Raw genomic sequence first — 22,730 nt, 5'->3', positions numbered from 1 at the left:
ATACTATGGGGTGCATTATACTATGAGAAATTAATTGTACGACTTGGATGACGATGGCGGTGCATTATACTATATGGAGCACTATGAGGAGTGCATTATACTATATGGAGGACTGAGCAGTGTATTTTAATATATGGAGGACTATGAGGAGTGTATAATACTATATGGAGGACTGAGGAGTGTATTATACTATATGGAGGACTATGAGGGGTGCATTATACCATATGGAGCACTATGAGCAGTGTAGTATACTATATGGAGGACTGAGGAGTGTAGTTTACTATATGGAGGACTGAGCAGTGTATTACACTATATGGAGCACTATGAGGAGTGTATTTTAATATATGGAGGACTACGAGGAGTGTATAATACTGTAGGACTATAGGGAGTGTATTATACTATTGTACTATACGGAGGACTATGGAGAGTGTATTATACTATACGGATGACAATGGAGAGTGTATTATACTATATGGATGACTATGAACTTTGCAGTATTTTATATAGAGGACTATGGGGGTGCATTATATTATAAGGAGTACTGTGGGGGTGCATTATACTTCTTATATGGATCCCCATGACTTCTATGTAAGCCCCTGATGAGTATAATGGTTTATTTTCTTTTATAAATTACATAACAATGGCAGTACGGGGGACAGATATATACCAGGATGGGGCACCGGATAGTTACGCCACTGAGGTCACTATACAACTTTGCAGTAAAGCTATAGTGTGCGAAATGAATAGGGAAAATCTGAATTTGGGTGGAAAATATTTTTGCATGGTTGGGGGGGGCCCCATTTGAAAGTTTGCATTGGGGCCCATAACTTTCTAGTTACGCCACTGTTGGCGAGACTTGGGCAATATACGCATACAATCGCTGCGATTTCACTCACATGCTGAATACGCCCGAGATAAAAAACTGTGATGGGAGCTGCCCCGTAGATTAACACTGGTCCGAGTGCTATGCGATGTTTTCTCGCTTAGCACTCGTCCGTATTCTATGTTAGGCCGGGCTAACACTTGCGAGTGTGATGCGGGAAACTCGCACATCAATACCCGTCTTCCGCTGGCACACGGACCAGAGCGTTCAGCTGCATAGAAATACAAGCAGCCGCACACTCCGGTCCGTGTGCCGACGGCAGTGCCGGGTATTGATGCAAGCAAGTTTCTTGCCTCACACACGCAAGTGTGACCCCGGCCTAAGAAGTGACATGCACTGTTGCCAGCAGTTTTTTTCAGAACTTTTACAGGAGAAAATCCAATAAACAGAACTCCTCATATGAACAGGAAAGTGGATTCCCCTTAAAAATGAATGGGAAGTTTTCAAATATTTGTATGAAGGAGGATTTTGGAGTGGATTGCCTCATAAAACTCATGAAAAAAAAACCTTCACGTAGCCTTATTGTTTATCTCCAGTGAAGAAGTATTTGTCCTCGACATGGAGATGGACACACAGATACAGGGCGTGTTACAAATAGGGCACAGTCAGACGTCTGTATAAATCTGACCGCAGTGCTCAGACTGGCCGGTGGTTCGCCCAAGTAGTGTCGGATTGGGGTGCCAAGGGCCCACCAGTAAACAACTCCACTTTTCAGCTTCGTGCAAATGTGACATTATCCCCAATCACATATTCTTATATCAATGAACGGGGTAGATCGTTAAGTTAATAAGATGCTGCCTGTGTCTGTACATAGGGATTCAAGTATACTGTATAGTGCCAAGTACTGCTGATATAAGAGGGTGGTGGCCCGTTCCTGCACAGGGGCCCACCGGAGGATTCTCCTGTTGGCCAGTCCAAGTCTGCGCCCGAGTGTGACCGTTCCATAGAAATATATGAATCTGTCACGCTCAGGTTGGGAGAGAGCCGCCAGCCAGTCCATGCATTGTGTTCCGTCTTGGTCTGATTTATACGGCCGTCTAGTTAAAGGGACACTGTCACCTGAATTTGGAGGGAACAATCTTCAGCCATGGAGGCGGGGTTTTGGGGTTTTTGATTCACCCTTTCCTTACCCGCTGGCTGCATGCTGGCTGCAATATTGGATTGAAGTTCATTCTCTGTCCTCCGTAGTACATGCCTGCACAAAGCAATCTTGCCTTGCGCAGGCGTGTACTATGGAGGACAGAGAATGAACTGCAATCCAATATTGCAGCCAGCATGCAGCCAGCGGGTAAGGAAAGGGTCAATCACAAACCCCAAAACCCCGCCTCCATGGCTGAAGATTGTTCCCTCCAAATTCAGGTGACAGTGTCCCTTTAAGCCCTTGGAGTGCAGGAATCAGAGCTCTGATACAATATTGCACGTTCTTACTCCACATATCTTCCTAGTTGTGTAAATTAAACAAGAACTGTCCTTTATAACGTACAGAAAAGTATCATATGACAATATTAGTCCTAATTGCCGTAGCGCCTACAACAATGTCCTACCTGTTAAATATAAGGCTGTGTTCCTTTAAAAGTGGGACTTTTTTTTATTCCAGTCCACAGACAGACAGATAATGACAGATCTGAAAATATTCACGTCCCTTTGCCCAGACTGTTAATAGTGCGGAACAGGTAGCTCTGCTTCTGCTGTAGAAGTGCACCAGACATAAAAACAATGGCCACACGTCATAGGTATGTAAGGGTGACAAAACATACAGCATTGCTGGATTTATCACATTATGTTGCCTTGAGGTACAGAACATAAGAAATAATTACTGCCATTTTGTCTGCGTTTTAGATACAAAAATGCAGCTTATTTCAATTTACAAACCTGTAATTGAAATCTGCACCAAATAAGCGACATGTGAACCTTGTCTAATATAAAACATGTCTCTTACCACAACTGCAACCCCCAACCGTGTCCTATATCTGGTGCTTGGTATACAGCAGTAGTGCTTAAAAGATCATGAATTTAATGTGTTTTTTTTCACAATTTGCTTTTTTCTTTTTTATGTTTTCATGTCCTATAGCGAACCCTATAAAAAAAATGTTTGTGGACAAAATAACCCATACCTATTGCAAGTTGTGATTTGATATAAAACAAATGGGTGAAACCGTACAGGATGAAAAAGTGGGAAAATGTCACAAAATTATGATTTTGGATTTCTAAAAAAAATATTTTAAAGCTTTCATGTGTTTTTGCTCCATTGTTTTATCTTGTAACATACACTATAAATTTCAAGTGGGATTGTTTTTTTTACGTCTTTATTTTACTTATGGCAAACTGCATTTTGATTAAAAAGAATAATAAAATAAAGTAAAAAAATTGGGTGAAACTTAACGGGATGGGACAGTGGGAAATTATCACGAAATTACACGTTTTTTTTTTTTTTTTTTTTATATCATTTTATAGTTTTTTTTTTTACATATTTTGTATACATTTTTTAACCTAAGCATTTTGATAAAAAATAAGTAAATGGTTGAACCTGTAAGGGCTTGGGACAGTGGGAACCTGTCATTAAAATAAGTCAACAGTCAAAACAGGTCAATCAACAGGTACAGGTATGTGAACAAAAAGTACAAGAGGCCAAAGAGAGAACACAATATCAATTCAAAGGTAAGAAATGTGCGAAAAACAAGTCAATTAGTGTGGGGAAGACATTTTCTTACCTGACTGTTGGATTATCTTTTCACAAGTGTAAAAAAGTAATAAATCCAAAACTCTTATATATTGTGTCCTAACCTTTACCACGTCAAAGAGGGATTGCCCTATAGGTGGAAGGGGTGGAAGGGGCAGGACTCTACTGTTATATTAGGTCTGGGAAAATCCTTCAGTTTCTGTCAATCTTATTAGCTCATGAGACGGAAATAAAAAAGAAAGTTATTTCAGGAGTTCGTAGTAAACATGAGTCAGAACAGCTGCCATAATACTAAAACTTCTTGTGCAGAACCTGTAAAGGCATGGCTACGATTAGCCAATCATGGGCAAATAAAGCATCACTTAATAACAATCTGGTAACCAGGTGATAGAAATATTGCGTTATGAGATGGGAGGTTCAGCGTTCCCTCGCAGCGTTATTCACTATACAACTGGTAAATCACTCCTTCACCACTAGATGGCGCTAGCTTACATGATGGAAATACAGAGACCAACCAGCTCACAGTTGACTTTCCTGCCCAGAATTTGCATGTATAAAATATTTTGCATAGTAACCCCTTCACGACCTGAGGTGTTTTCGTTTTTTGCTCCCCTTCTTCCCAGAGCCATAACTTTTCTTATTTTTCTGTCAATATGGACATGTGAGGGCTTGTTTTTCTGAGGGACAAGTTGTACTTTGAAACAACACCATTGGTTTTAACATATCGTGTACTGTAATATGGTAAACACATTCCAAGTACAGTAATATTGCAAAAATAGTGCAAATCCACAGTTGTTTTTATTTTAACCATGGTCACTAAATGTTAAAACTGACCTGCCATTATGATTCTCCTGGTCACTACGAGTTCACAGACACCAAACATGTCTAGGTTCTTTTTTTACTTAAGTGATGACAAAAAATCCAAAGTTTGGTAAAAAAAAAAAAAAAATTTTGCATTTTCTGAGACCCGTAGCGTCTCCATTTTTCTTGATCTGGGGCTGAGTGAGGGCTTATTTTTTGCGTGCCGAGCTGACATTTTTATTGATACCATTTTGGTGCAGATACATTCTTTTGATCGCCCGTTATTGCATTTTATTGCAATGTAGCAGTGACCAGAAAAACGTAATTCTGGCATTTTGATTTTTTTTCTGGTTACACTGTTTATCGATCGGGTTAATTCTTTTTTTTATATTGATAGATCGGACGATTCTGAATGCGGTGATACCAAATATGTGTATATTTGATTTTTTTATTGTTTTATTTTAAATGGGGCGAAAGGGGGGTGATTTGAACTTTTTATGGTTTTTTAAATTTTTTTAATATTTGTAAAAACATTTTTTTTTTACTTTTTGCATCCTTCAATAGTCTCCATGGGAGACTAGGAGCTGCAGTACTTTGATCGCCTCTGCTACACACAGGCGATGATCAGATCACCTATGTGTAGCAGAAATGCTTGGCGCTCATAGCAATCCGGCAATGACAACCATAGAGGTCTGCTTCAGACCTCTGGTTGTCATGCCGACTCATCGGTGACCCGTGATCATATGACCAGGTCACTAATGGATTTACGACGTACTTCCGATAAGCATTTGAGTCGCCCCCCGCCAGGGCAGTGGGGTACTCGGTACCGTGTCCGGTAATAGAAGGGGATGTCACTTGGCTGCCACCCCGTCCGTGGCCCTAGGCGCTCAATTAAAGGGAAAGGTCTTTAAGGGAATCGGTGAATAAAGTTTGTGTTCTTGATGCCCCTGTGGTATTCGGTCAGTGGGGACCGATTCTGCTTAAAGGGGTCCTCTGGGGTGATGTTATGGCAGCTAGATGGTATATCTTCCCACAGGTGAATTTGGGTCCCCAGGGCTTCCGGTGTATAGATGAGGATGGTGAGTGGTGCAGTAAAGAATGGAAGACACAGGTTTGCAGTCTCTTTACCTGGTTTACAGATGGCTTCAGACAACCGCAGTCCAGGGCACCAGATCACAGGTACAGGCAGGGTCCGGCTGGCTTGGAAGCGAATGAGGCCAGTTTCACACGTCAGTGGCTCCGGTACGTGAGGTGACAGTTTCCTCACGTACTGGAGCCACTGACACACGTAGACACATTAAAATCAATGCATCTGTTCAGATGTCATTGATTTTTTGCGGACCGTGTCTCCGTGTGCCATGTCAGTGTTCGTGGGAGCGCACGTATTACACGGACCCATTAAAGTCAATGGGTCTGTGTAAAACACGTACCGCACACGGACGTTGTCCGTGTGCAGTCCGTGTGCCGTGGAGGAGACAGCGCTACATTGGTGCTGAAGCCGTGATTCATATCTTCTCTACAGCAAACGCTGCTGCAGGGAAGATATATGTGTTTAAAATAAAGATCTATGTGCCCCCCGCCCTTCCACCCCCTGTGCGCCCCCCGCTGTTCTTAAAATACTCACCCAGCTCCCTCGCCAGCACTGCTTCCTGTTCTGGCCGCATCTTCTACTGTATCAGCGGTCACGTGCCGCCGATTACAGTTATGAATATGCGGCTCCACCTCCCATAGGGGTGGAGCCGCATATTCATTACTGTAAATGAGCGGCCCCATGTGACCGCATACAGGAGAAGATGCAGCCAGAACAGGAAGCAGCGCCGGCGAGCGAGCGAGCCGGGTGAGTGTTTTCAGAACAGCTTTGGCGCACAGGGGGTGGGAGGGCGGGGGGCACATAGATCTTTATTTTAAACACAATTATTCATATCTTCTCCACAGCAAACGCTGCTGCAGGGAAGATATGAATGGGGCTTCAGCACCAGATGCTGGTACGTGTGGTACCCAGCACGATGCGTGTGGTACCCAGTGGGCACACAGGCGGCACACGTGTGCCGCACGTGTGCCACCCTGTTGTGCCACAGAAACGTAGGGGCACACGGACACGGATAATTCCGGTACCGATTTTTTCCGGTACTGGAATTATCTGGACGTGTGGGACAGGCCTGATGTTGTAGTCCCTTACTGCCTATGGCTTCTGGCAAGGTCCTCACAGTTCTCTCTGTCCTCCATATAGGTTAGGACACAAACCCGCATGACAGGTGGCTTGAGTCTTTTTACAGGGTCTCTATCATGACCCGGGCTCTATACGCCACTGTGCCACCTGGGTACTAGGGCGGAAAGGTTACTTGTAATAATCCAGCTGTTCTGCTGGTTTCTGCTATGCCTCCCAGAGTCTGACACAGCCTCGGTCTTTTGGCTACCGGAATCTGCGCTCAGCCGGGGAGGTAGCCCAAATGCTGCTATGCTCCCCTGGTGTCACTCTCCTGTGCTTCCTTCTCCTGCACGCTCACTAAACAATATTCTTCCTTTCATATTCTGTCTCTTTCTCCAGGAGCTGCAGCAACTCTGGCTGCACGGCCCCTTCAGTCCTTCCGACACACAAGGTCTGACTGCTCTCTTCTCTGTCCTCTGACAGACTGCCCAACTTCCTTTCCCTCCAGACCAGAATATAGGGAAGTTCCCCTTAATCCAGGTTCAGAGCTCCCGCTTCTGGCCTGGAGTGTGATTACAGTAATGAATATGCGGCTCCACCCCTATGGGAGGTGGAGCCGCATATTCATTACTGTAAATGAGCGGCCCCACGTGACCGCATACAAGAGTAGATGCGGCCAGAACAGGAAGCAGCGACAGCCAACGAGGGAGCCAGGTGAGTATTTTCAGAACAGCGGGGGGGCGCACAGGGGGTGGGGAGGCGCACAGGGGGTGGGGAGGCGCACAGGGGGTGGGAGGGTGGGGGAAAGATAGATCTTTATTTTAAACACTATTATTCATATCTTCCCTGCAGCAAACGCTGCTGCAGGGAAGGTATGAATCGCGGATTCAGCATCAGTGGGGGGAACAGCGCTTAATGTAGCGCTGTCTCCTGCATGGCACACGGACTGCACACGGACAACGTCCGTGTGCGGTACGTGTTTTACACGGACCCATTGACTTTAATGGGTCCGTGTAATATGTGCGCTCCCACGAACACTGACATGTCTCCGTGTTTGGCACACGGAGACACGGTCCGCAAAAAATCAATGACATCTGATGCATTGATTTTAATGGGTCTACGTGTGTCAGTGTCTCCGGTACGTGAGGAAACTGTCACCTCACGTACCGGAGACACTGACGTGTGAAACTGGCCTTATATAGACAGGTGTGTGCCTTTCCAAATCAAGTCCTATCAGTTTAATTAAACACAGCTGGACTTCAATGAAGGAGCAGAACCATCTCAAGGATGATCACAAGGAAATGGGCAGCATGTGACTTCAATATGAGTGTCAGAGCAAAGGGTCTGAATACTTATGACCATGTGATATTTCAGTTTTTCTTTTTTATCAAATTTGCAAAAATTTCTACATTTGTTTTTTTCAGTCAAGATGGGGTGCAGAGTGTACATTAATGTGAAAAAATGAACTTTTTTGTGTTTACGATATACATTTTTTTGCCTAAAATACAATATAAATGTGTAATCTTTAACTTTAGCCATATTAGAGATCATTATATCTTCAACTTGCTTAACTGTTCACAATAACAGAAATTTTGACCAGGGGTGACCAAACTTTTACATGCCGCTGTATCCATTATGTTTATAGTGTACTGTCTAGTGTGCCGGCGATTAAATATCTAATTTAACCTGTTGCTCCATTATCTCGTTCCACAAAACCACACGTCCGTGTTCTCAGTTTAACATCACATGCTACCAAGGCTGGTTTCTGGCCCAATATAATACCATTAACGGACCGGGCTTTTATCTAACGAGGAACTGGTAGCAGTCCTACCGGGCTAGCAAGGCTCTGTTTCACTGGTGCTAGTGAGAGGGGTCTCTCAACCTGGCAGGTGCACGTTGTGAGCAAGTATTGTGGCCCACACTTTCTTACTCCCTGTGCCTCCCTGGGTCCCTGTGGATAGGGGGGTCTGTATAAAACTGTGCCAAGCTGACATTATGTATCCCCAGGGGGAGCAGAACAACACGTTGGCAAAAGTGGGGAGATCATACCCCTTGGCGTATTAGCGACGTTAGGTGAGGTTGAGAGGTGCAGTTCGTCACATATTGGTGGCAGCGGTGGGATGCCCTGAGCACATAAATGAGGAAATAATAATAAAAAAATCACCAGACTGCTACTTAAACATTGCAGAAATTGTAGTGTTATCTCTGTTATTTACATACCTCAGAAATACACGGTTGAGTTAGGTTAATTACTCATTGTGCAGTTATTTGATGGCATAACAATGATGACATTATGTTTATATGTTAATGGTTAGCTTTAGCTAAAAGTTGTAAAAGTTGTACTAACTTTAAAGGGATTAAACCAGGATGTTGCTTATTTTTCCGTAAGGAGCTAAGATTTGACAGCCTGGTGGTTGCTACCTACCTGCCTGTTGAGTGATGATCCTTGCCAGCTCAGAGCGGCCACGGACCACTTAGGATGGCAATTCGGCTGTTTCATTTGACCTCACATCTACTGAGCAGTTCTCCTTCTTCCAGACTGCTTTGTTGACATCATGCAGATTGACAGCCGGCTCCTTGCATAACATCAGCAGTGATGCCTCGTCAACAGAACAGAAGAGAGGAAGCTGCTCTGTCAAAAGTGACGTCTCAGGAAGCTGCAGAATCGACAGCAGGAGCAGTCAATGACCATTCTGAACTGGCAGGGATCAGCACTGGATAGAACAAGTTGGCAACTACCAGGCTGTAAGATCTTAGCTCCATAGGGAAAAATAAGTAAAGTCCTGGATAATCCCTTTAAGACTGTAATCTCCATTTCTTCATTTTTAAATCAGTCAGCTGTGTTTTCTCTTTATTGCTGAACCACGAACAGTCGTAACTATGCCATGTAAATGAGGTTATGCTATAGTACAAGACACAGCTACATTAAGGATAAACCATTAAAGGGGTTTTCCCATTTTAGAAAATGATGGCATATTTAATAAATGTATCACACATGTCTAACAGATACATGTCCCACCTCTATGACCTGCTCCATCTACTCAAACCCAAATGGAGAATTTATGGAGACTTGACTGTGCATGTTTGCAATTGTCCCCATTCACTTCTCTGAGAATCACAGACATGGCTACCTTTTCATTCATTCTACACCTGATGTAGAGGCAGGAGGCTGTCTTTCCAGGTGCATGCTCGGCATTAGGGGCAGGCATACTAAGCATCTGCCCAGTAATCCTATCCTATGTGCAAAAAGACGTGTAATAGCCACTAAGCCAAGTCTCTAATAAATATGATTTTATTACATAACACACATTACAATAAATACAAAGAGGAGTTTGAAAGAGATGTTAAAGCGATCCTGTCAGCATGGCGTGATGCTGATTAATATAATACCTGATGTGAAGGGATCTGTTCAGTGGATGTTTAATATTCACATTACGAAGTTTTCATAAAATGTTTTCTGTGCTCTAGTGTGCTTCGGGGCTGGACTGTGTTTCCTCTGTTTCTTCTGAATAATCAGTGACCTGCCTCCTTTTTAAAATTCAGCACTGCCGCCATCATTGTGCGGGCGACAAGTGCACAGTGGAAGCTGGCGTCCTGTGTGTACGACTTCAATAAAATTGCACCGGAGACAGCGCATGTGCAGATCAAAATTTTGTCTCAGACCAGAGCCGAAGTCTCATTCTGCGCATGCGCCACTTCTCCCACTGTTTTCTGAGTCCTGCACACGGGACACCAGCTTCCACCGCGCACGTGCCACCCACACAACAATGGCAGCAGCAGCAGAACTGAATTTTAAAAAGGCAGGTCAGCAGAAATTTCAAAATTGAAACCATTGGGTAATAATTCAGAATGTTCAATTAATTTTACCCTGTAACAGAAAGAATTTTCTACATCACGAGAATACTGTGACAGAGAGGGGCCAGAAAACCGCAGTGTCTGGTTTCACGAACTCCTGCACTGGTTAGAAGTACTTCACGATCTTATTAAACAGTGCAGGTTTTTTTTCCTTGCTAGTGGTGCAAGGGTTAAACTGTTCAGTGTGTTAAAGCTAGTGGAGCATTCCTATCTGCATTGACTCATCTGTTCAGTGATGGCCTCTCCCCTCTGCTATGTATGCTTTCCTCTGGGACTAAGGTATTGCCAGTGTTAGTTCTTGCTGCCTGGTTCTGGAGTTTGATGTGTAGTTTGGTGTTGGAGTTGGCGTTTGGAGTTTTGTTCAAGAGATTGTTGCTTGGAGTTTGTGTGCAATTCCTCTTCCTCTAATATTTTATTTCTACTTCTTTTAACACCCCTGTCTCCTACTCTGTTGTTTTATGAGTATGTTTTGCATGCTTGGTATTTTCATTTATTCCTAGTTGTCTTCCCTTGTTTGTCTGTTTAGTGTGCTTCTATACACTGCAGTTTCCCATTACCCTGGATGAGGTAGGGGACAGATACGAGTTGCATAGCAAAGCATCTCCACCTTCAGGAGTAATCCAGGGGACAGGGAAAAACTAGGGCGCCCCTAGTCCTAAGGACCTGGTTAGCGCTCATAGTCCCAAAGTCACTGCATGACATTCTACAAACAGAAAAACAGTATCTTTAGAATAAGGCATATTGGGTAACATTTAGAAGGGCCCATTTGGTATAGGAAATACTAGTGTCTTAGAGAGCTGTTAATAATAAGGTGAACCACACAGTAGAGTAAACCTGTCACCTGGGGATTCAGTGTGATCAATGCACATCCCATTGTGTGAGTATTTGAAAATGGGACATGTGAAGCACACAGTTCCAGATGCACACAGTTCCAGTTCAATAGTGAAATGGCACAGTAAACAGGAATAAATATCTGGTGTGCATAGAGCCCACAGAACTAACCTTATGCGGCAGGTAGCTGCCAGGTACCACTCCAGGGCGGTATCTGGCAGTAGCAGCTAATCCCACAGGGGGACAGGACACTGACGACAGGTGCAGGCAAGTATTGTAACTGGCCGAGATTTAGACTGGCAAGTACTGGCAAGCATGGATGATATACAGGCAGGTGGGAACGGCTGGCACTCTGGCAGGCAGGCGGGCACAGCTGGCACTCTGGCAGGCAGGCAGGAACAATTCAGACTGGAGGGACAGGAACTGTTTCGGGAAGGACAGGAACATGGGCTGGTACGAGTGGGATCAAGGAACAGGTAGGAACCAATTCAGACTAGAGGGACAGAGCCACAGGGTTCGGAACGGAAACAGAGCAGAGCCGCAGGATGCAGAACGGGATTAGAGCAGAGCATCAGGATGCAGAACGGGAGCACAGCAGAGCCACAGGGTGTGAGACGGGATCAGAGCAGAGCCACAGGATGCAGAGCGAGAGCAGAGCAGAGCTGCAGGATGCGGCATGAGAGCAGAGCAGAGCTGTAGGATGCGGGATGGGAGCAGAGCAGAGCTGCAGGATGCAGGATGGGAGCAGAGCAGAGCCACAGGATGCAGGACGAGAGCAGAGCCACAGGATGCGGAACGGGAGCAGAGCAGGGAACGGGAGCAGAGCAGTGCCTCAAGATGTGGGATGGAGAAGAGCAGAGCCGCCTGATGCGGGACAAGGGCAGAATCGCAGGATGCGGCATGAGAGCAGAGCCGCAGAGGCAAAGAGGGAGCAGACACAGGGATAGATACAACAGGGTAGGGAAAGCTTCAGACAAGGATGCAAACAGGTTCAGGCAAAGGACTTAGTTCAGACAAGGTCAGACACTGGAACAAGTTCAAGATGAAGGATTCAAGCCTGGGTATACAGGCCCCAGGGTGGAAGAAACAAGACAAACAGGAAACAGGAACAGACCTGGGTATACAGCCCCCAAGGTGGAAGAAACAAGAGCAGGGACAGGACCTGGCAGCTCAGTAGCAGAACACAGACTGAGAGAGAATGTTACTCAGGCATCTTCCTATTGGTGGAGATCCCGATACCTCTTGGCAATAGGCTGGGGACACATTAGGAATGTGTACACTGTCTCTTTAAGACAAAGGAAGTGTCAGCGCCAACACCCTAAGCATACAGGGTGGAAGAAACCAGACAAACAGGAAACAGGAACAGACCTGGGTATACAGTCCCCAGGGTGGAAGATACAAGAGCAGGGACAGGACAGGACCTGGCAACTCAGTAGCAGAACAAAGACTGAGAGAGAATGTTACTCAGGCATCTTCCTATTGGTGGAGATGCCTTAAATACCCGGTACCTCTTGGAAATAGGCTGGGGACACCTTAGGAATGTGCACACTGTCTCTTTAAGAACTCACAGCATGGCCCAGAGTGGTGAGTAAGTCGGTGTGTCAGCCTGATGGGAGATGGAAAGCCATGCAGTGATGCCAGCAGGGATGTTACAGTACCCCCTTTACGCCCCCTCTTCTTCAAGACCACCAGGATAGTTTGCAGAAGGAGTATAGCCCAACTCTCCTCAGGACCACGCACAGTCCAGTCCATCAAGACATCCTTAGGTAAGAATGAGGCAGGCGTGATATCAGGAATCCCGGAATGCCAAATCTCTGTCTGCCTGACCAGGTCAGCTTCCACCATAGAAGACTCAACAATCTGAACCTCTTCCTCCTGGTTGGAGGAAAGCAGAGCCACGAAAGCTTATGTTTTCCTATCGCCACGACAGCACCCCTACGAGAGAGGGGATCCGCCCACCTTCCGGACAGGAACCTACAGGATTTAAAGGGGTGGTCCCCCTCACCACTCCAGCTTGGGTTTCTGTCCAGACGGCGGGAGCCTGCAGGAATGATCATCAGATCATCGATCTCACCCGGGTCCTCCATGCCTCTGCGCGGTGTCTTTTAGGAACGGCAGAATCGGGGGCTCGGAAGCAGCGTCGGGGGTATCCTGCTTGCAGACCCCCCCTCATCTGGCCATGCGGAGTGCGTCCCAGGAGTCGGGCAGTGCCGTCCTGGTCCGCAGTGGAGCGCGTTGCACACCGGCGCTGGTGAACCCGGAAGAAGTTCTTACACTTCCGGGGTAAGCCGGGGAGGAGCGCTGCAGCGCTGTTAAAAGGGCGGCGCTATGGAAGGAAGCGTGCTACAATGTCCTCAGTAGGGGACGCCGAGCACCCTCATGGAGAGGGAACGGAGCAGCGCAGCAAAAATGGTAGCGGCCGCTCAAGAAGAAGCAGCAGCAGCGTGGTACGGGGGCAGCAGCGTGCGAGCGCCCCAGCGTCACATTTGGATCCTACTCCTCCAGAACCGGTATTCACAGAATCAGCCTTATGGTGAGTGTTAACAATACACCTGGTGCTGATATGGTCTGTTGTTTAGTGCTTTGTTTTAGGGGAAAAAATCAGCTAAATCTAAGCACAAGCAATGTGCTTTATGCACGACTCCTTTGCCTGACAGTTACACTAAAAGACTTTGTCAGGCTTGCATCTGTCAGACCTTAGAAGAGGAAGCTCCCCTTAGGTCATCAGACCTAAAGGTACCTTCACACATAACGATGTCGTTAACGATATCGTTGCTTTTTGTGACGTAGCAACGATATCGTTAAGGAAATCGTTATATGTGACAGCGACCAACGATCAGGCCCCTGCTGGGAGATCGTTGGTCGCTGAACAAAGTCCAGAACTTTATTTCGTCGCTGGATCTCCCGTGGACATCGCTGGATCGGCGTGTGTGACACCGATCCAGCGATGTCTTCATTGGTAACCAGGGTAAACATCGGGTTACTAAGCGCAGGGCCGCGCTTATTAACCCGATGTTTACCCTGGTTACCAGCGTAAAAGTAAAAAAAACCAAACACTACATACTTACCTACCGCTGTCTGTCCCCGGCGCTCTGCTTCTCTGCACTCCTCCTGTACTGGCTGTGAGCGTCGGTCAGCCGGAAAGCAGAGCGGTGACGTCACCGCTCTGCTTTCCGGCCGCTGTGCTCACAGCCAGTGCAGGAGGAATGCAGAGAAGCAGAGCGCCGGGGACAGACAGCGGTAGGTAAGTATGTAGTGTTTTTTTTTTTTTTACTTTTACGCTGGTAACCAGGGTAAACATCGGGTTACTAAGCACGGCCCTGCGCTTAGTAACCCGATGTTTACCCTGGTTACCGGCATCATTGGTCGCTGGAGAGCTGTCTGTGTGACAGCTCTCCAGCGACCAAACAGCGACGCTGCAGCGATCCGGATCGTTGTCGGTATCGCTGCAGCGTCGCTTAATGTGAAGGGGCCTTTAGAGCGGTCATTAAGGAAGAAATAAGCTATTCCCTTAGAGGCAGCCGCCAGGAAAGGTCGAGCAGGGACATATTGCCAGGATCTAGTCTGTCCCTGCAAGAAGGTGAATGTTCCCGCTCCTCATCTCCATCCTCCTCAGATGAAGAGGGAAGGCCTTGTTTCTCGGTGGATAACATGGACATATTAGTTAAGGGAGTCCGAGCAGCCATGGGCTTTGCAGAGAACAAGGAACCAAGGTCCGCACGGGACATAATGTTTGCGGGCTTATGCCAGAGGAGTCGTAAGGCTTTCCCGTAGTGGATACAGTTAAGACCCTTATAAAACGGGAATGGGATAAACAGGATAAAGGTTTCCTGCCGTCATCAGCCAAAAGAAGGTATCCCTTTGACGACAATGATCTGGCAGAATGGATGAAAGTCCAGAAAGTGGACGCAGCGGTGGCTTCTTCATCTAAAGCCGGTGCTTTGCCGCTGGAGGACGTGGGCCTTCTGAAAGATCCGTCGGATAGGAAGGCAGACATGTTTTTGAAGAAGATGTGGGAATCATCAGCAGGGGCTTTCAAACCGGCGATCTCTAGTACGTGTACGGCTAGATCAGTCATGGTGTGGATATCCCAGCTGGAGGAACAGCTGAAATCCAAGGTGCCCAGAGACAAGATGCTGAACTCCCTTTCGCAAATTCGGGAAGGGGTGGCGTATTTAGCGGATGCATCGGTGGATTCTTTAAAATTAGCAGCAAGATCAGCAGGTCTCTCAAACGCTGCTCGCCGAGCCCTATGGCTTAAGACCTGGAAAGGGGATGCCCAGGCGAGAGCTAAACTGTGTACAATACCATGTAGGGGTGGGTACCTGTTTGGCCCGGTATTGGATGACATCCTAGCTAAGGCTGAGGATAGGAAGAAAGGTTTTCCTAAAGCTTTCAATCCTACCTTTAGGAATACCTTCAGGAGACTCTTCCAATACCGAAGACCTTACCACAACCGAGACTGGGAACCAACGGACCCGAAAAAGAAAGGTTCGGACTTTAATGCCTCTTCATCTTCCTCAAGAAGAAGAAATTATCGCTAATAAAGATCTTCCAGTAGGGGGCAGGTTAAAATATTTATATGCTCAGTGGGCTAAAATAACTGCGAGCAATTGGGTTTTAGGTATAATTAATTCAGGGTTAAAATTAGAATTCCGAGAAAAACCTTCTGTTTTTTATATCTTGACTGCCCCTGATTCCTTAGACCAACAAAAGGCCCTTGAAAAAGAGGTCCAAATGTTAAGGCGGAAGGAAGTTATAGTGCAGGTTCCAAAACATCAGCAGGGGAAGGGATTCTATTCCCCTTTATTTTTAATCTCCAAACCGGATGGATCCTTTCGAACCTTCATAAATTTACGGAGATTGAACAAACATCTAAATTACCATGCCTTTAAAATGTAATCTATTAAAACGGCGACTAAACTTTTTTCCCAGATGTTATATGGCAGTCCTGGATTTAAAAGATGCGTATTACCATCTGCCCATTCACCTGGATCACCAACAATTCCTCAGAATGGCGGTGCGCTTAAACGACCAGGTCAGACACTTTCAGTTTACTGCAATGCCATTTGGTCTATCTATGGCACCGGGGGTGTTTACTAATGTCATTGCGGAAGCAATGGCCTACGTCAGAGAACATGATACGTTAATTATACCCTACTTGGATGACTTCCTGGTAGTGGGAAATTCATTTTTTCAGTGTAGTAGTCGCCTAAATCATGTAATATCTTCCTTACAGGACTTGGGTTGGATAGTCAATATGGAAAAATCAAGATTGGAACCATCAACGGCTCAGACTTTCCTGGGTATTCTGCTAGATTCGGAAGAGCAACTATGTTTCCTTCCGGAAGAGAAAAAGCAGAGGATTGTGCACAAAGTCAGTACGGTAACAAAAAGGCCATATCTGACTTTGAGAGACGCTATGTCCCTTCTGGGATCCCTAACGTCTTGCATACCAGCCGTTCAGTGGGCTCAATTCCACACTTGAGTTTTGCAGGCCCAGGTCTTGGAAGCAGAGAGGAGTCTTCAAAGGCAATAAGCCAGAAGACTCAGGCTATCCACCGCCACTCTACACAGTCTGAGATGGTGGTTAAACAGGGGACATTTAGAAAAAGGAGTACGCTGGAGTATAGTTCCAGACAACACGGTTACAACCGATGCCAGTCCGATAGGATGGGGAGCTCATATAGGAGATGTTTGGACTCAAGGGCAATGGTCTCTCTTAGAGGCTCAAGAGTCCTCGAATTGGAAAGAGCTTACGGCAGTAAAAAAGGCCCTACTCAGGTTGCTACCATCTCTGCAGGATTCACACGTAAGAGTCCAGTCAGACAACACAACAGTAGTAGCGTATCTCAACCATCAAGGAGGTACAAGGTCAAGATCTCTAATGAACACCACCATGGACATACTCAACATAGCCAAGGCTCACTTTCGCTCTCTGTCAGCCGTTCACATTCGGGGAGAGCTCAACACAGAGGCAGATTACCTCAGCTGTCATTCTCTACGTCAGGGAGAATGGGTTCTAAATCGACGGGTGTTCAAACAGATAGTAGACCTATGGGGGTTGCCCGTTATAGATCTATTTGCAATGAGAGAGAACAGACAGACCAGGAGGTTCGCTTCTCTTCGGGTGGCGGACAAGCCCTGTATAATAGACTCCCTTCAAATACACTGGGATTTCCCTCTGGCTTATGCGTTCCCCCCAATGTGTCTGGTCCCTATAGTCCTCAGGAAGATCAGGGAGGAGAGGGCGAGAGTGATCCTGATTGCCCCCTTTTGGCCCAGGAGGGCATGGTTCTCGTTACTCAGGGCAATGTGTGTGACCGACCCCTGGGTACTGCCGGTCAGTCCGGAGCTTCTTTCTCAGGGTCCGTTCAGTCACCCCAATGTGGAATCCCTGCATCTGATGGCGTGGAATTTGAGAGGGAGTTATTGAGGAGAAGAGGGTTTTCAGAAGCTCTGATAGCTACCCTTTTAAATAGCCGAAAAGAGGTTACTACTAAGATCTATGCTAAAACTTGGAAAAAGTTCCTTGCCTTCTACCAAAATCCCTTTTCAGGCAAGGTTCCAATTCCGGCTATCCTGGAGTTTTTACAGAAAGGCCAAGAATTGGGCTTGGCGGTAAATACCCTTAGAGTCCAAGTATCAGCTTTGGGAGCATTATATAACAGCGATGTGGCGGGAAATAGATGGGTTTCCCGATTTATTAAGGCCACTGAACATAGTAGCCCAGTGTATATTCCTAGATTACCTCCATGGGATTTAAATTTGGTTTTAGATGCCTTAACAGAACCTCCCTTTGAGCCACTAGATTCTGTCTCAATCAAAAATTTAACTTTAAAAACAGCCTTCCTAGTAACCCTGACCTCTGTTAGGAGAGTGAGTGATTTACAAGCATTATCGATAGATCCTCATTTAATGGTCTTTCAGGATAGGGTAGTATTAAAACCAGATCCAGCATACCTACCAAAAGTAGCTTCCAAATTTCATAGAAGTCAAGAAATAATTTTACCATCTTTCTGTGACAATCTGAATTCAGCTGACAAGCAGAAATATCACGTTAGATGTCAGAAGAACTCTATTAGAGTACCTACACAAGACAGAACCATGGAGGCAGAGTAGGGCTCTGTTTGTTTCCTTTCAGAATCCAAGGAAAGGGGCGAGTGTAACTAAAGTGTCTATCGCCAGATGGATAAGAGATGCCATATATCTTGCTTATACTGCTAAAGGCCAGACACCACCAGATGGCATCAGGGCCCACTCCACTCGAGCCATGGCCTCATCCTGGGCGGAAAGAGCGGACGTGTCCATAGACGTAATATGTAAGGCGGCAACGTGGTCATCTCCTTCCACCTTTTTTAGCGTCTTGACTTATCTTCAGAGGCCAATTTAGTTTTTTGCCATACAGTACTTAGTGCTGTAGTCCCTCCCAGGTGATTGATCTTTGAAAATCTCGCGTAGGGGTGCTGTCGTGGCGATAGGAAAACCGGTTTTTACGTACCGGTAATAGGATTTTACGGAGCCACGACAGCACCTGCACATTCCCCCCCCGTAGTTGAGCACTGATTTCTGCACCCTTTTGGGAAAGTGTGCTTTTAAAAATCACTCTTTAGAAGGTGATGGTATTTAGTAATGTTTAAGTATATATGTTTATGTACTAACTCAATGGCGGTGTCCCTTATACTCTGAAACACAAACTGGAGTGGTGAGGGGGACCGCCCCTTTAAATCCTGTAGGTTCCTGTCCGGAAGGTGGGCAGATCCCCTCTCTCGTAGGGGTGCTGTCGTGGCTCCGTAAAATCCTATTACCGGTACGTAAAAACCGGTTTTGATATCTTCATCAACCCGCCACATGGAGACTGAAGGAACCCTCACAGGATCCATCTTCTGCCCGTTATCCACAGAAAAACATCCTAGAGGCAGGGATGTTCCTGGGAACTGATCATTGGTACAATCTCTAGAGATGTATGGAGAAAATGCCACCACTTCCCTTTCTTTGGTGACGTCAGCACACCATGACTCGACGACTAGCACACCAGGTGAAGATGACAACACTGCTGATTGACCTTGACGTATGGGAACCAGACACCTCTCGTGATTTGGTTGTTCCCAAAGAAGAACCACCCTGGGTCTCCAGACCTGAACGGTTAGTAGAGTTCTTGGCTCTGAAAGACATATGGGCATATTAGACAGCATGTGGAAGATGATATTCTCCAAGTATAATGCTCCTGCTTGGAGCTATAGTTGTTCCTGCAAGACTAGACTATTCTTGAGTAGGGCTCGCCCATCACCAGACAACAACCTCACCGGAATCTGGAGCTGTTGAACAGGAATCAAACACTGACTCCATATTGCTTGCTGCTTTAATACACCTGCTGAACCAAAGCTCCCACAAGGCATGGAAACAGTCATAGACTGTAGTGGAGAGGAAGTACTCTCGTCAAGGGCAGCCTCTCCTGCTGGCTCAAGGTTTTGCAGTTTAAGGTTTTCAGGGCAGAGTCCATCAAGATGTTCCACACAATCGCAGCGGTACTGCAAACCCATCTCACGACTGAATTCAGGCTGCTGCTCTGCCAGCCCACTTTTATCAGCCTTCTTGGGTTTTGCTCAGTTAGCTGCTTTTATAGGTTGAAGAACAGATGGTTTTTGGATGGTTGCATTGCGGACAGATGTGAAAGTTTTCCCACAGGTGTCACCTGTCTGGTCTACTTCTGGAAGCTTAGGAGGGAAGTCTTTGCAGAAGCAGGACTAGGCACAATGAAGACTTTACGAAAGGCCACCAGGAAGACCTGTAGGTCCAAGGTGAAAGGATCTCCTGCTTCCCAGAAGGGGTGGAGCCATTTCAAGGCATCTCCTGCTAAGTAGGACATTAGAAATCCCACCTTGACCTGATCTGGGGAAAAATGGGGAGCATACCATTCGTAGTGCTGCAAGCAATGCTCCAGGAACACACGGCACTGCTTTGTATGCCCATCGTACCTTGGCGGATCCGCTGGAATGGATTTTACTCTGGGAGTACAAGTTGCAGGTACATCTGCAGGGACTGCGACTAGGGCTGGTGCAGCAAATGTCAGGGATTCAGATGGGGTAAAAAATTTATTTTTGTGCTCAAGCTGGCAAGAAATAAGCTCATCTCGCTCCGATAGGAAAAATCCATGAGACTCAGCAGGGACCATGGCCTGAGCAAACTGTAACGCTCGTGCCCAGACTGGATGGCACGAGTGAGGATTGTGGCCCCACTGTGCCACGAACCAGACTAACCCTCAAGGGACGTGACTAAGTAGCTACCTTGGTGTTCACTAGAGCCTGTAGTGGTGAGGTCAGGCTTGCGCGGCAGGTAGCTGCCAGGTACCACTACAGGGCAGTGTCTGGCAGTAGCAGCTGATCCCACAAGGGAACAGGACACTAACGACAGGTGCAGGCAACTACTGAAACTGGGTGAGATTTGGACTGGCAAGTACTGCAGGCACGGATGATAGGCAGGCAGGCACGACTGGCACTCTGGCATGCAGGCGGGCACGGCTGGCAGGCTGGCGTGCATGGCTGGCACTCTGGCAGGTACGGCTGGTACTCTGGCAGGCAGGCAGGCACAGCTGGCACTCTGGCAGGCAGGCACGGCTGGCACACTGCAGGCAGGCGGACACAGTTCAGACTAGAGGGACAGGAACTGTTTCGGGACGGTCAGGAACATGGGCTGGTACGAGTGGGATAAAGGAACCGGTAGGAACCAATTCAGACTAGAGGGATCAAGGAACAGGTAGGAACCAGTTCAGACTTGAGGGACAGAGCCGCAGGGTGCGGAACGAGAGCAGAAAAGAGCCACAGGGTGCAGACCAGAGCTGCAGGGTACGGAACGGGAGCAGAACAGAGCCGCAGGTTATGGAATGGGATTCAAGAAAGAGAGGAGGGGGGAGAGGGAAGGGTTGGAGCTTGACACGCCGAGACATGCATCTGTAAGCCGTTGCAAATGTAGCTGGTAGGTGCCGTACCTGCTGGTGATTTCAGCTGAAGTAGAGGAAAGGAAAAGGGGATTTCCAGCATGTCCATCCAGTGTAAGTAAAATATCCAAAATTTATTAGAACATTTTAAAAAACAATATTAAAAAAGAGAGAGACCCTCTCAGCCTGACGCGTTTCTGGCGCACCACGACGCCCTTAGTCATAGGAATGGGAGTAGAGCAGAGCTGCAGGATGTGGGATAGGAGCAGAACAGAGCCGCAGGATGCAGGACGGGAGCAGAGCCGCAGGATGCTGGATGGGAGCAGAGCCGAGCCGCAGGATGAGGAATGAGAGCAGAGCAGCAGGATGCGGGACAAGAGCAGAGCTGCAGGATGAAGGACGATAGCAGAGCCGCAAGATTTGGGTTCGAGAGCAGAGCAGAGCCGCATAGGCAAAGAGGGATCAGATATAGGGATAGACACAGCAGGTTAGGGAAGACTTCAGACAAGGATACAAACAGGTTCAGGCAAAGGACTTAGTTCAGACAAGAGCAGACACTGGAACAACTTCAGGATGAAGGATTCAAGCCTGGGTATACAGCCCCCAGGGTGGAAGAATCCAGACAAACAGGAAACAGGAACAGACCTGGGTATACAGTCCCCAGGGTGGAAGATACAAGAGCAGGGTCAGGACAGGACCTGGCAACTCAGTAGCAGAACACAGACTGAGAGAGAATGTTACTCAGGCATCTTCCTATTGGTAGAGATGCCTTAAATGCCCGGTACCTCTCGGAAATAGGCTGGGGACACATTAGGAATGTGTACACTGTCTCTTTAAGACTCAGGAAGTGCCGATGCCGATGCCCTAAGCATACAGCCAGGAAGTATGCACACACCAAGCAGAGGACACATGATATACAGCATGGGGCAGGCGTAGGGCAGAACTCACAGTATTATTATTATTATTATTTATTGTTATAGCGCCATTTATTCCATGGCGCTTTACATGTGAGGAGGGGTATACATAATAAAAACAAGTTCAATAATCTTAAACAATACAAGTCATAACTGGTACAGGAGGAGTGAGGACCCTGCCCGCGAAGGCTCACAATCTACAAGGGATGGGTGAGAATACAGTAGGTGAAGATAGAGCTGGTCATGCAGCGGTTTGGTCGATCGGTGGTTACTGCAGGTTGTAGGCTTGTCGGAAGAGGTGGGTCTTCAGTTTTTTTTTTAAGGTTTCGATGGTAGGCGAGAGTCTGATGTGTTGTGGTAGAGGGTTCCAGAGTAGGGGTGATACGCGAGAGAAATCTTGCATACGATTGTGGGAAGAGGAGATAAGAGGGGAGTAGAGAAGGAGATCTTGTGAGGATCGGAGGTTGCATGTAGGTAAGTACCAGGAGACGAGGTCACAAATGTATGGAGGAGACAGGTTTTGGATGGCTTTGTACATCATGGTTAGGGTTTTGTACTGGAGTCTCTGGGCAATGGGGAGCCAGTGAAGGGATTGACAGAGGGGAGAGGCCGGGGAATAGCGGGGGGACAGGTGGATTAGTCGGGCAGCAGCATGGCCCGGAGTGGTGAGTAAGTCGGTG

At 46.8% G+C, this 22,730-nt stretch overlaps 1 protein-coding gene across 4 annotated transcripts in view; it reads right to left on the bottom strand.

Moving 5' to 3' along the window:
- NOS2 (nitric oxide synthase 2) overlaps positions 1 to 3,615 on the bottom strand; it is a 73,962-nt gene extending 70,347 nt beyond the window's left edge. For 2 of the 4 annotated variants that reach the window (XM_069761303.1, XM_069761304.1), the window contains exons 1-2: positions 3,595 to 3,612; positions 2,428 to 2,571 (exon numbers count right to left, since the gene is read on the bottom strand). The gene's annotated coding sequence lies outside the window, so the exon portion shown is untranslated. Of the gene's footprint in view, positions 1 to 2,427; positions 2,572 to 3,594 lie in introns of all 4 variants that reach the window. The other 2 variants (XM_069761302.1, XM_069761305.1) reach the window with 2 other exon arrangements.
- Between the last annotated feature and the right edge of the window lie 19,115 nt (positions 3,616 to 22,730).

Source organism: Ranitomeya imitator, chromosome 3, assembly GCF_032444005.1.
Source record: "Ranitomeya imitator isolate aRanImi1 chromosome 3, aRanImi1.pri, whole genome shotgun sequence".
Classification (NCBI taxonomy): domain Eukaryota; kingdom Metazoa; phylum Chordata; class Amphibia; order Anura; family Dendrobatidae; genus Ranitomeya; species Ranitomeya imitator.
This window is presented reverse-complemented; position numbering and strand designations above follow the sequence as displayed.